General features: G+C 34.0%; 1 long non-coding RNA gene across 1 annotated transcript; it reads right to left on the reverse strand.

Moving 5' to 3' along the window:
- Positions 1-202: 202 nt before the first annotated feature.
- Positions 203-3,070, reverse strand: LOC141583896 (uncharacterized). Its single transcript, XR_012516734.1, has 3 exons — positions 2,863-3,070; positions 949-1,009; positions 203-847 (listed from the first exon to the last, which is right to left on the reverse strand). It is a non-coding gene; the product is annotated as an uncharacterized LOC141583896 (long non-coding RNA).
- Positions 3,071-15,769: the final 12,699 nt, after the last annotated feature.

The raw sequence follows: 15,769 nt of genomic DNA on the forward strand, positions 1-15,769 counted from the left end.
TATGTTTTAGGTTAATTAGTTTAATCCAGTTTTAATTAAGCTGATGTTTCCATGCCAACAAATGGTTTTTAAATTGTTGAAATCTTGATGTTTTGGAATATGACTGAAATTAATTACCTAAGAGCATTTGACTCAATTTTTGGAAGAATGTAGTGCACTTTTAGCATCCACATAGCAATAATTTTAATAATGGTAACAAATTATGATTAAAAACGTTGACAAAATGTACTATACTATAAGGTTTTCATTAATTTTCAAATTTTGTTGATGTATTTTTTATAATGCACATGTACTACTTGGATTAAATATAATTTAACAACAACAACAACAAAATAGTTACAGAGACACAAACACAGGCACATGCACGTCAACTCTATATCAGCCCTAAATGAGCCTCATTTCCAAATGTCTAAAGTCTATTTTCTGGTACTATTTATCTGTGTCTGTACATTCAACTGGAATCTTAATACCAATAATAAAATATGTGGCTTTGGCCTAATTTTAAAATTTCAATTCTCTCACTGAGCTGCTTAAAAAAGAAGAAAAATTGTCAGTCTGAGATAAGGTCAATCATGAACTCCCAAATGCTAGAAATGGTGCTATATACCAGCTGAAGAAAATTGTATTTACATTTCAGAATTTAATTTGTATATTTGCATTGCTTTTTCTTGGAATGGTCTTGTTTTTGCCAGAACCAAGTCAATAAATAAAAATTATCTTGGTTATTTCAACAGAGATAATTTAATACAGGGAGCTTGTTACACAGGTATTAGAGACATGAATACATAAAGGGAAACTTGAGTAACTCACAGATAATAATTGCAGGAACTGGCTCTCATCTCTAGGGCTGGAAAAGAAAGGAATTAAATCAGGATTAAACGACCATTAGAAGCTCAGGTGAGGGTTTCCACATAGTTGGGGCTCAAAACTCAGAGGAAACAGTGTCACCTGGCTGCTGTTAGTACTTCTGAAGGGATGATATGTAGCTGGTTCTGGAAGACGCCGGAGGCTGAAATCAACAGACAATGCTTTAGCAAATGGTTGCTGCTGGGCTGAAAGGTTGCTTCTCGTAGGGAACCCAGCCAAAATCAGAGTACAAAACAAGAGAACATCCCCTTCGCTCCTTTGCCTTCTTTTCAGTCTCCCCTATGCCTTCTATTGCCTAAATCGAATGAGATTAGAGATAGCAAAAACAAAACAAAACAAAAACCTATGGTTTGTATAGTGTCAGCCACAGCATCACAGAGTGATGGCAAATGTAATTAAAGGATAAATGTGAAGCTCTAAAACAACAGGGAAATGACCAGCATATTTAAATCATAATTTCACTTTCTTGGTTAGTCTGTTAGCTTATCTCCTGTATTAAATGCTTCTGTGTTCTTCCTGGAGCTTTCCAGTTTGCTTACAATTATCACAGCCTTCTAACTTTCCACTTTACATTGAAGTCCTTGGTCTTTCTCATCAAATCAGTGTTTCATAAGCCACTCTTCTGTTTCAGTAGGTGTTTCTACACATAAAGGTATTCCAATATTTTCTATCTTGGAACTGCTGCCTATGTAAAATTCTAAAACACAACTAGAAGAATTCATTACCCCTGAACTCTCCCAGTTTAAATGATGAGACATGGAAAGCAAATTTACAGAGGAAAACATCATGACATTTATACTTATCAGAAATCAGAAATGTGAAGCAAAAAAAAAAATGTTGAACATAAACTACGGGTGAGGCATGATTGCTAAGTTACCTCTCTGATTTGACGAGCTATATGAGAAAACATTTAAATTAAAATTTAGTTTAAAATTTAAATATATTCAATTTTAACAAGGGGAAACAATACATAAACTGCTCAAGGAGAATTATGAAAGTTAAGTAAAATTAAAGTGTAGAACTATGTTGTAAAAACTAGGAACCCAATCGAAGTGATAGGTGCACAAAAGCTTCTGGATAATTGTTTGGGAGAATAATCACACAAAAACTTATTGGTACTCAATCTGAAACAATTAACACAGAGTTACTCACCTGAAAAAAATACCCAGCTGATTATCAGGTCAATGCCTAGAATTTAGCATATCTACTATTGTGACTTTCAGTTTCATATTTAAGATCATACTTTCTTTGCAGTAACTTTGATGTGTGGCCTACTTCAATTTACAAAGCCACATGGCTTCACATTTTAGCACAGTTTCAGTCCAGATGACTATGATCTACTCTTAGAGGTGTTGTCCAGGAAATCTTGAAGTGAATTTCACACATGCTGTAAGATCTACTTAACTTAGATTTCTCCAAGCATACCATGAGAATTAGATGAGAGTTCACCTGGCCATTTTTACCTGATGTAAGAATAAACATTCAAATGATATCTGATTTGTTAATATTGATTATGATTTTTAACGGAGAAGAAAACCTAGTAGATATTGAGGGGAGGAGAATAAGGGATTAACAGAAGGGAAGAAATAAAATAACATAGATTGATTATAGAATCTTTCCTTGGCATTCTTTATAAACCATTGTAGATGGCAACTTTCAGAATAAAAAATCCTGAGACTATTTTTCATGAAGCCTAATGATATTTAAAAGTTATTTGGGAAGAAAGATAAACGTCAATACTGTCCACAAGTTACACACTTGTCTCTAAATTCTGTGTCACAGAGATAACGTTAACTTCTATAGGTATAATAATTAATTATGGCCAGGATAAAGAAGAAATCTGAAGAACTTGATTTTAGGAGGAAAATGAAACAAAACTTCATCTGTCTGCACTGCAATTTTTGAATGCTAAAATAGAGATAGCCACATGAAGGTACTTGGGGTGGGTCACTAGTAAAGCATGCTCATAAGAAAAGATAAGATTAATATGCTTACTTAAGAGAAGCCTCTCATCTGCAGTGGGCCTGAATATTAATGTACCTTCAGCTTTGCTTTCTTCATGGGAATACATTTGCTTGAATAGTTAATTCCACCAGAAATGGAACTTGCATCCTGATTGGTGAGACACCTAAAGCGCTAAGTCAGGGCCGTTGCTTTCAATGGAAGCCTTGTCTGAAAAGAAACCACAAAATAGGCCAGTGAATATCTGAGAGGGGCTTATGTATAATCACTGCAGGAATAAGCTGACACATGCCCACAATAAAACTCAGAGTCAAAAATAGAGTCAGATCAGCATTATGCTAAGTCAAATCACTGCAGTGAAATGAGAATAAATAACAATGTGTTTGGAACAAGACGACTTTAAGGAATCATGGTTTTAGTGAATTGCTCCAGATCAAAAATGCATTTTTATATCATAAATTATGAAATTTAAATCAAAATATAGGAGCATGTAGAAGTAGAAAAATAGTATCTTATATATGAAATAATATGAATTTCCTTATTTCAGATATATAAAAATAAGATTAAATTCGAATATAATTATTGACCTAATTATTACCATATCACAAAAGCCAACTGACTGCAATATATATTTACTGAGGGAAAAACAAATTAAAATATACTTAACATATTTCCTGTATAAGCTTTTTATAATAGAGAAAAAGGTATTTTTTTTCTCCAGACCTTTGTAAAAACAAACAAAAAACGACCACAAATATTTCATGTACGTGGTAAGAGGTATAGGGAGTCACTTGGACAATTGGAGTATAAGAGTAAAAATTACCTTAGGAACTGCATGGGTCGTCTGTGGTTTGAACTAGTCCTTGCAAAAATATATTCCAAAGAATGTTAGGCCTAAAAGATGCTTTAAATGCACACATACACACTCAAGTGGTTTAGGATTTATATTTTATCTCCCCCAATAGAGACTTAAAAATAAGAACTAACATTAGTCCCTGTAAATTCCTAGATTAAAGAAACATTATTTTTTTTTGTTAATTCAGCATCCAATTTTGCAATGAAAGTATTTTTCTCTTAGCATCTATTAATATCTGTATTTTTAGTATTTAATGTCATACCTTTTAAAAAATACTAGTTTAACTGTTGAGGAGATGCAGTTCTCTAGACTCTCCTGGAAAATCTCACAAGTGGAGGGCTTACATGATCATCTGGAAGCCCATCTAGTGAATGTTATTTATTTATTTTAACTTTTATTTTAAGTTCAGCGGTGCATGTGCAGGTTTGTTACACAGGTAAACTTGTGTCATGACGGTTTGTTCATCTCATGATTTTATAGCCACTCTCCTGATTTTAAATTTACTTCTTTGTTTAGTCTTCCACAGGTTGAGAAACAATATTTCTCTATAGTTAGAACTTCCTACTCCTTCAGAGTCAGATACATGGTAATAAAAAAATTCATAGTAGTCATCTTAAAAACTTATAATTAGGCTTGGCATGGTGGTTAATGCCTGTAATCCTAGCACTTTGGGAGGCTGAGGTGGGTGGATTACTAGAAGTCAGAAGATTGAGACCATCCTGGCCAACATAGTGAAACCCTGTCTCTACTAAAAAAAAAAAAAAAAAAAAAAATAGCTGGGTATAGTGCGTGCCTATAATCCCAGCTACTCAGGAGGCTGAGGCAGGAGAATTGCTTGAATCCGGAGGCAGAGATTGCAGTGAGTCAAGATCACGCCACTCTACTCCAGCCTAAATGGTAGAGTAAGAGTCCGTCTCAAAAAATAATAATAATAAAAGACTTATAAGCACTTTTAATTGAAAGTTTTATTGAGATAATCTATTAAGAAATAATACAAAGTAATCTTGCATGTATTTTACCTATACACATTTGGTAAAACTGTGATGTAATACCACAACTAGCGTATTTTCATCCACAAAATCCATCAACGTAATGCTAGCAAAATAACTACTGATCAATAATTTTTTTTAAGTTCATGGGTACATGTGCCAGTTTGTTACACAAGTAAACTTGTGTCCTGGGGGTTTGTTGTACAGATTATTTCATCACCAAGGTATTAGACCTACTACTCATGAGTTATTTTTCCTAATCCTCTCCCTCCTCCCATTCTCCATCCTCCAAAATGTCCCACTGTGTGTTATTCTCCTCTATGTGTTCATGTGTTCTCATTGTTTAGCTCCCACTTATTAGGACATACGGTCTTTGTTTTTCTGTCTCTGCATTAGTTTGCTAAGGAAAATGGCCTCCAGCTTCATCAATGTTCCTGCAAAATACACAATCTTGTTCTCTGCTTAGTATTTCATGACATATATGTACCACATTTACTTTGTCCAGCCTATCATTGGTGGACATTTAGGTTGCTTCTATGTCTTTGCTATTGTGAATAGTGTGGCAATGAACATACATGTGCATGTTTCTTTATAATACAGTAATTTATATTTCTTTGGGTATATACCCAGTAATGGGATTGCTGGGTTGAATGGTATTTCCATCTTTTTTTTTCTAAGTTCAGGGGTACAAGTGCAGGCTTGTTACATAGGTAAATTTGTGTCATGGGGTTTGTTGTACAAATTATTCATCACCCAGCTATTACGTCTAGTACTCTTTTTTTTTATGATCCTAGATTTTTGTTGAATTTTTTTTTTGAAAGAAAGAAAGAAAGAGAAAGAGAAAAGGGGAAGAGAGAACAGGAGTCTTGCTCTATTGTCCAGGCTGGAATGCAATCTAAAAATAGGTATTGAAAACCTCTTTTATGCCGATTATTGTGCTTAACAGCGGAGACTGGAAGGAATAAGGAATGAAAATAACAAACAAACAGCCAATCAATATTTCATTTAAGTCTGTGAAATACTATGCAAATGCTGAAGAGTAATTTACTTCCAATTATGTGGTCACTTTCAAAATAGGTGTAATATGATACTGAGAAAAATGTATGTCCTGTGGACCTGGGGTGAAGAATTCTGTAAATAATCACTGAGTTTACTTGTTCCAGGTCTAAGTTCAAATCATAGATGTCCCTGTTAATTTTCTATCTCATTGATCTGTTGAATATTAGCAATATGGTGTCAAAGTCTCCCACTATTATTGTGCGGGAGTCCAAGTCTCTTTATAAGTCATTAAGAACTTGTCTGATGTATCTGAGTGCTCCTATATTGGGTGGATATATACTTATGATCACTGACTCCTGTTGTTGCATTGATCCTTTTACCATTATGTAATGTCCTTCTTTGTTTCTTTTAGTCTTTGTTACTATTAAAATCTATTTTGTCAGACACAAAAGTTACAACTTATGTTTTCTTTCTTTTTTTTTTTTTTTTTTGTTCTCCATTTGATTGGTAAGTCTTCCACCAACCCTTTGTTTTGAGTTTCTGTGTGTCCTTGCTTATGAGATGGATTTGGATACAGTGAACTGATCGGTTTTGACTTTTTATTCAATGGTATTTCTGTCTTTAGGTCTTTGAGGAATCATCACATTTTCAAGTGGTTGAACTAATTTACACTCCTACCAACAGTGTAAAATTGTTCCTTTATCTCCCACCTCTCCAGCATTTGTTATTTTTGACTTGTTAATAATAGCCATTCTGATTTCTGAGAGATAGTATCTCATAAAGGTTTTGATTTGCATTTCTCTAATGATCAGTGATGTTGAGTTATTTTCATGATTATTGGCTACATTTATGTCTTCTCTTGATAAATATGTATGCATATTCTTTGCCCGCTTTTTAATGAGGATGCTTTTGTTCCAATTGCTTTTGGCATCTTCATTATAAAATCTTTGCCCATGCCTATGTCCTAAATGGCGCATGGATAACAAGAATTCATATTGTTATAATGGCCACACTGCCCAAAGAAAATTATGGATTCAGTGCTGTTCTTTTTAAACTACCATTGACATTCTTCCCAGAACTAGAAAAAAAACTATTTTAAAATTCACATAAAACCAAAAAAGAGCTTAAATAGCTAGGGAAATCCTAATCAAAAAGAACAAAACTTGAGGCATCATGCTAACCAACTTCAAACTAGACTACATTGCTACAGTAAACAAAACAGCATGGTACTGGTACAAAAAGAGACACAAAGACCAGTGGAACAGAGTAAAAAATGCATAAATAAGACCACACACCTGTAACTATCTGATCTTCAAAAAATTTGACAAAAACAAGCAATGAGAAAGGATTCCCTAATTGATAAATGGTGCTGAGATAACTGGCTAGCCATTTGCAGAAGACTGACCCTTTCGTCAAAAACAAAAATTAACTCAGGATGGATTAAAGGCTTAAATGTAAAACCCAAAAGTATAAAATATTAATAAGCATATTGATTACATCTATGGGAAGAAATAAGATGCAATTTTAACTACTGTGTTGTTGAAGTAGCATTTTGGACAAAGAGGAAGAAAAATGCACTAATGTTTAAAATAAGTGCAAAATGAAATAGACTTTAGCATTTGTTTGGAACAGATATAAGGGAAGATGAAGGGTCATATATTGGGCTTATAAAACAAAAATAGGAAAGTTAATGATGAGAATTGTCATGAAATAGAGAAGTAGATGAAATCACTCTTACTGTAAATGTATAAAGCATACATAATTTTTTACTTTTTTATTTCAATAGGTTGTTGGGAAGCAGCTGGTGTTCACTTACATGAGCAAGTTATTTAGTAGTGATTTCTGAGATTTTGTTACACTTTTCACCCAAGCAGTGTACACCTTACCCAATGTGTAGTCTTTTATCCCTCAACAACCCCCACCCTTTCCCCTAATTCCTGAATTCCAGTGTATCATTCTTATCCCTTTGCATCCTCATAGCGTAGCCCCCACTTATGAGTGAGAACATGTGGTGTTTGCTTTTCTGTTCCTGAGTTAAGTCCCTTAGAATAATAGTCTCCAATTCCATTTTGGTTGCTGTGAATGCCATTATTTCACTCCCTTTTATGGCTGAGCAGTATTCCAGGATGTGTGTGTGTGTGTGTGTGTGTGTGTGTGTGTGTGTGTGTGTGTAAATACTTTTGGTGTCTCTCTCTCTCTCTCTGAATTTTAAAATAGTTTTTTTCTAGTTCTGTGAAGAATGTCAATGATAGTTTATATATATTTATATATATTATTTATAAATAAAATATATACATAAATATAAATAAATAAAATTTTTATTTATATATATTTTAACATATGATTATATATTATTAAATAATATATCATTTATTTTAAGCATGTATTATTTAATTAATTATTAAATATATAATATATTAAATAATATATATTGTATTATAAATATTATTTGATATTATATAGTAAATATGGTAAATATATTTACTATATAATATATTAAATTATGTATATTATAATTTATATATAATTTATGTATTATATAAATATATAAATTATTATATATGATATATTGTATATATTATAATATTATAATATAAAATTAATCTATTAATTATAATATCAATATACAATTATTACATATTATATATAATATATATTATATGCTATAATATATAACATATATATCATAATATATAATATATAATATATATTATATTTATTATATTATACAATGTTAAGTGTGCTGGTTTTGTGTTGGTTGGCCTCAGCCAGGAGGTGGTGCTTTTAAGAGTGCATCAGCTATGATCTTACAGGGAGGAGGCAAATTTGCCCTAGGGAAACCTGTTTAAGTATTCAGGTTTCTCAGGTGGTGGACAGGGCCATAGAACTCCCAAGGGATTATGATCTTTGTCTTTGGTTACCAGGGTGGGTAGAGAAAGACAACCAGATGGGAGCTGGGACAAGCTTGCCTGAGTTCAGCCTTTTTTTGGGTGGGGCTTGCTGCAGCTGCTGTGGGAGATGGGGGTGTGGTTCCCAGTCCAGTTGAGTTGTATTCCCAGGTGGGGTATGGCTGTCTCTGCTGAGTCATACAAGTAACCAGGGAAGCGGTAAAAAGCCACATTCACAGGCCTCACCCTGCTCCCATTCAGCCCACAGTCCTAAAGGCCCATCTCACTCCCACGGTGCCCACCACCTCACCAGGGCTGAGTCTATTTCCAGTCAGTGAGTGACCAGCCCACCGGCCTCCCTGCTGAGAAAGCAAGAAGATTCAGTTTTTTGGTGTTTCAGGGAGACTGCAGGGTTGATCTAGTTCCTTCGCATCACCTGTGGCTTCTCTTGGCCTTTTTGGTATGTCGCTTCCAGTAGCTCTTGGAGCAAAAGTTCATGATGTGAGTCTCCACATGCTGCTCTGTTCATCTGAGCAAGAGCCGCAAACTAGACCTGCCTCCTATCTGCCATCTTCTCACTTACCCCATGCATATTAATTTTAACTCATCCGTGTAGGATATAGCCCTGAGTCCTGAATGTATTAAATACCCAACAAATAAATATATGTGTTACAGTAAGACTTATACATCCAAGCAGAGACATCTAGTTGAAGATTTAACATATGATTGTTACTAATGTAGTATCTTATATTAGCCGTTTGAGTTAGAAGTAGACAGAGTAGTTGTTCATGTCATTACAGGGATAACTGCTTCCTTCATTTTTTTCTTCTCTTGCTCTTCCTCCTCTTATATTCCTTGTATTTTCCTCCTCCTTTTCTTCCTTCTTATTTTAGAGAGAGAGCTAAAATAATGAAAACAGAACTAGACAAGTTATCAAGAAGTACTCATTCCTTAGTTGATAAAGAACTTGTGCATGAGACAGTGATAAGTCAGAGAGAGAAAAACATTAAGCACTGAGAGGGGCAAAGTGATGGATTCCACTGCAAAGTTTTCTGACACGATTCACCTCCACAAATGTTAACGTTACCTGGCAGAAAAAAAAAATCTCCATGTTTAAAAATAAAAATTCAACTTAAACGATCCTATTAATCATTGAGAAAATTGTCTTTAAAATGTGACGGTAAATTAACATCCGTGAGGTCTAGAGAATAAACGGGGTTCACATAAAATAAGTTGAAATTTTTTAACGTTACATATCAAAATTAGTTACTAAATCTATGTTTTATTTTTTTTTTACCCTGACAAATATGTCAATAAAAGTCTTGAAACTGGACACAAGTGCAGACAGATCACCACTCAGAAACGGTGATACAAAGACAGCCGGACCACACCTCCTGGCTTAAGAATCCACCTAGCTTCTCTTCCTACTTCCAATTTCTGCACTTAGACACTTCCACCCACATTCCAAGTTTCTGTCACAGCCTCAGAGAAACAACCATCCCCTGACCACTCTATCCCTGTGGCTACCAACTTCATGGTGTGCCCTTAAGAGAAGGGAGCTGGAGATAATGCCTACTGAATTACTGGAAGGAGGCTTAAGGCTATTTAGACTAGACATGCAAGATCTTGGGCATTTAGAACAAGAAAGCAGAGGGGAGGGGCGGTGGGGGCTGGGTTGGAGCTGGTACATAGAGGCTCTGAGTGAGCAAGGACCCTTGGTTTCATGGCCTGCTGACTGTGTGGTAAGTAGGATCTTGGCTAAACTGGGGCCAGAGTGAGATTCTCTTGTCTGGATTTATGGGCAGCCTATGTTACAATGTACGAGTAAGATCTATACCACAGTTTGACTCTGCTATCCTATACACAGAATTTAGTTAGTGAATAAAATCTTTCTTCTACATTCAAAAGCTTTGAATACAACTAGAACATAGAATATAATGTTTTTAAGAAGTAAATGTGTGCCCAGTTCCTTTGTCAAAATTTGGGGCCAGCTTAGCCCCTGTTCCCAGTGGGAATGATACAGATCTATTGAGAAAGTTCTCAAAACCATCTGGAGTGTTACAATGGCATTGACTTTCCTCTAATTTGCTCTCAGTGTGCCACTCAACTTTTTCTGTTCTCGAAGGACATCCCTGAGTTTTAAATTGGCTGTTTTCTTTATTCATTATCAAAGACTAACATTAAGACAACACAGAAAATAATGCTGCATTTCAAAGCAACAGCTGTGCTGGTTTCAACAGTGCTTTATTAAAAGTCTCTAAGTTGTGTACCACATTGAGTTTTTAACTTTTCAGAGAACAACACCGATTTGTATCCACTTCGCCAGATTTTTAATGAGCAGTTTCTCCCCTGATGTCTATGTCAGAGGATGGAGAGGTATGGTTTTTGGTTTCCGGCTGTTTCAATTAAGGAGATAATCATTATTTTGTGTACTCTAACATCACTAATAAATCTTATTAGGGAAAATTCTGACACAAGAAGTGGCTGAGTTGACACTGATTTTTAAAAGGCATTGATAATTACTCCAGATTGATAAACTTCATCCGTTTCAACAACAGATGCTTTCCACTAGAAGTCCCACGCCATAATTTATCTTCATTTTTCCTCCTGTGTTTTTTACCCATTATCCTGTAAATTCCAGAGTGTGTAGGAATAAATAATCTCCTACAGAACAAAGGGAAGAACAGCAGATTCAAATCTGAATCAAGTCATCAAAGGCCTTTGGACTGCACAGTGATGCAAAGCAGCACAAATCATCAGTCTAAATCTATCAACACTTTCATGCTGTTTCCTCAATAGGAATAATTGGATGATTTATATTTCCTGCTGACTTTTCAACATGATTGTCAGTGCACACAACAAATTGGTTTTAATAAGAACTCTACATAAGCATACAGAAATGGAACAATGAGAGAAGTAAATGAAGGTTTTAATAAGTATATTGATAGAGCTGCACTACAAAATATTCAAATAATCAGGATGATTAAGCAATAATGCACATCCTACTTATTACTTTAATGTATCTTCAAATGTCTAATGAACTTATTAACAAATAGCATAGTTAGTGCCTTTAGAATAATTAGTTCCTTCTTTTTTTCACCAGTGATGAAATGTTACACTGATAAAAGTAAAAACTAGTTATACTTGAAAAGGTTAAAATGCAATCCCCACACATCCATCTAAAATACAGATTTTATTATAAAATAAGTCCTTCATTGATTACACTATATTAAAATATGTCATTTTCATTATTTTTAAAAATTTGGTTCTGGAACATTTTTTGAAAAAAATAGCAAATTTTAATACTTACAAAGATAATTATTGTTTTATTTTGGAGAGTGAGTTGATGGATTTACATAATGTTTGAATTTTAATAACTTCGATTTTGTTTTACACAGGTTGCAAATGCTGACAGAAATACCCTGGCAAATGAAATTTATGATATTATTTTTTAAATGCACAACATTGTCATGGAGCAGAGAGACTGAGGTCCCATGCAGAGAGCCTTATCTATGACTAAGAGTGAATGGTTGCAGTGAAGTCAAGTAAGTGGAAACAAATACGTAAGGGTTGTAAAGTGGTTGGGTCAAACTTTTGAAAGACAGGTAAAGCTTAATATTATGCTTCATTCTGTTTATAATGCTGTCACTAAACAGTGAGAAAAAAATCAAAACCTGTTGTCTGCTGAGTCCTGTTGTAGTAAGATTGATATGATAAAATGAAATCACGATTTATTTCATAAGCTTTATTTTCTAATTTTTTTTAATATAAAACAGTTTAGCTAATACAGTTGACCCTTGAACAATGTGTGGTTTAGGCTTGCTGACCCTCTGTGAAGCTCATAATCTACCTATAACTTTTGAGTCCCAAAAAACTTAACCACTAACAGTCTACTGTTGACCAAAAGCCTTCCAATAACATAAACAGTCAATTAACACATATTTTCTATGTGACATATGTTATGTACTACATTCTTACTATAGAGAAAGCTAGAGAAAGAAAGTGTTATTAAGAAAATGATAAGAAAGAACACATATATTTACATTTATTTATTTATTTATTTGAGACGGAGTTTTGCTCTTGTTACCCAGGTTGGGGTGCAATGGCGCGATCTCGGCTCACTGCAACCTCCGCCTCCTGGGTTCCAACAATTCTCCTGCCTCAGCCTCCCAAGTAGCTGGGACTACAGGCATGCGCCACCATGCCCAGCTAATTTTTGTATTTTTAGTAGAGACGGGTTTCACCATGTTGACCAGAATGGTCACGAGGTCAATGGTCTCTTGACCTCGTGATCCACCCGCCTCAGCCTCCCAAAGTGCTGGGATTACAGTTGTGAGCCACCACACCCGGCTTATATTTACTATTTATTAAGTGGAAGTGGATCATTATAAATGTCTTCATCCTCATTGTCTTCATATGTGTAGGCTGAGAAGGGGTGGGAAGAGGAGGGGTTGGTCTTGCTGGCTCAGGTTTGGCAGAGGCGGAAGAAAATTCACATAAAAGTGGACCAGTGAAGCTCAAATCCTGGTTATCCAAAGGTCAACTGTTCATTGCTGTTTTGTTTTAATTACTTAAAAACTCCTGTTATTAGCAGATAAAAAGTATGGTGATGCAGTGCAGAAGTTTGGTGACTTTTCTACTATTATGAGAATATAGAATTTTTTTATATTACTATATTACTAGATGATTTTTCTATATTACTGTATTTTATATTATCTATAGTTCAGATACTATATGTAATTATATATCACTACATTCTTTGTAAAATTACTTTTTAGATATTCTTATTTAAGAAGGCACAAATTACTGCATTACTGTATTAGTTTCTTATTGTGACATTTGTAAATTTAAATGGAGATACACAGTTTGTCAGATACCATGAGCAGGGTTTCATCAATAAAATTTTAAGATCACATCTCAATTTAAATTGGACAGTAAAAGAAAAAAAAATCTCCTCCTTGTTATAGAAAGTTTTAACTTACTGCAAATAAAGTTCTGAACATACCAACAGCTTGAATCCAGCCCTTGCACAGAGAGTGTGGTGAGGTTAGCTGTTACCGCCTCTGTTCTTTGTGCATCTCTGAAACCTCAGTAGGAGCAAGAGACTCTGATCACACCCAGGATGTCCAATCTGGAGTGAAGGGTATTAAAATGATTTTTAGGGACAGAAGAGAAGTTGGCTTAACTTCCCTTAAGATCCTCAAACAAACCAACATTTTAAAACCAAACTTTCATTGAACCTATTATTTGGACAGTCGTCACCAATAATTGTACCAGGTAGAAAGAAAGGGAGGCTATCTATTAAAATGAACAAGGGTCAAATGATCAAAAAACAAATGAACACTAACATGTTATCTAATATTCCATGTTATATATACCTCTCATATATGTATACATACATAAATGATATATATGTGCCTGTATCTCCTTAAATATATATATATATATATATATATATATATATATATATAGTACATACATGCTATATATATGTGGATATGACATTGCATATTACATCTTTATATCTGTTTTATGTATACTACATATGTGATTACATGTACCTATATAGGACACATGTAAAATATAAAGTTCCAGGAAGATACAAAGCAAAGAGATGATCATGGTATTTAGAATTGTCAACAGATGAGACCTTAGATACTTAACTTTTTCCCCAAAACATGTACTCATGTTCCATTTTTATAACTTGGTAATTTTAACAAAGATTTGTGCCATACGAACACAAGAGTTTCAATCACCAGTTCAGCTTCCAACAAGCTTGTACACAGTGGCTTTCTTGCTTTGATGTGATGGTAGAGCTGAGAAAAACTAAAAGCAGATACTGTCCTCTACTGTTTTCACCATTGCCCTGTGATTTCCCAAACATATTTTTTATTTGGCGAAGATCTTCCAGTCCCACGTGACCTCTGTCTGCTGTGCCTGAGTGGCAACTCATTACTGGGTTACCACAGTTTCCTTACAGATTTTGCTGGTCACCAGCAGGAAATGCTAATATCACTTTAGCCGGTATAACAAATGTTTTATTTATTTGTTTATGTTCCATGTCTTTTGCTGAGCTCAGGTCAGAATATATAGAAATGTGGAAGACACAATATTGAAAGGTAAATAAAACATTAATTAATTATGACAAAGCTGTTTCAACCTTTAAGAGAAAAAGACATTCTTCTTTTTCTTACTATAAATAATTAAGAAACATGTCTGATTTTATTACTTTACATATTCTGCTTATTTGTTAAATCTACTTATTATATCTGTGGAGTAAAATGTAATAACTAGCAATATTTTTATCATATGCTTATAATATACTGAACACTATGAGGGAATTCAAAACTGAATTAGTGTGTTCCTGACCTTAAGTATATAGTAGCAAATTAGAGAAGTAAGATACATGCATGGACAAATTTGAATTTGACACAGGAGGGTCTGTGAGCGCTCACAGAGAGAAAGATACTGTCTGGAGTAATGAAGAAACTCTTGCTTAAACTGGGATGAAATGATATCATGAAGCAAAACTCTGTACTAAAGTTGCTTATAACTTAATTAGAAATATGATACATATATATGTATACAGTAGCATTTATACACAAACATGAATATCAAAGTCATTCCTATATGCACACAATATACATATACGTGTATATAATATGTATGTAATATACATTTATATGCATGGAATGACTTCAGTATTCTGTGGCATGATACACAAACTTATTTCCATTTTCTGTGTGTGATGTTTAGGGTCACATCATTATTATGCTACATTTACTTGTTCCATCTAGTATAAGTATTTTGGTCACAATTCTTACAAAATAAACATTCAGCAAAAACAAAGAAAAGGAAAAACTAGTATGTTTGTGAAAGATGTTTCAAACCAACCAAATACACCCACAAGTAACAACATAAAATAAAATTAATAGAAGTAAAAATTAAGAAGTAAAAAAGCAATGTGTTTAAACCAAATTTCAGATTAAAGAAATAAATCAGAAGAGAGTCCATTTTTATGGGGGCTAAGATAGAAGGAAATAAGATCTTTGTTTATACTCTATGACATTAGAACAACAATGATTAGTTATTTTCAGAAAAGCCTCAGCTGGGTCAAAATCTTCTCATCAAATTACAAAATGCTAGTGAAATTTGGAAAGGCTTCAGGTGTAATATGATCAGTTTATATACCACTAGACAGAAATAAG

Source organism: Saimiri boliviensis, chromosome 3 (assembly GCF_048565385.1).
Source record: "Saimiri boliviensis isolate mSaiBol1 chromosome 3, mSaiBol1.pri, whole genome shotgun sequence".
Classification (NCBI taxonomy): Eukaryota; Metazoa; Chordata; class Mammalia; order Primates; family Cebidae; genus Saimiri; species Saimiri boliviensis.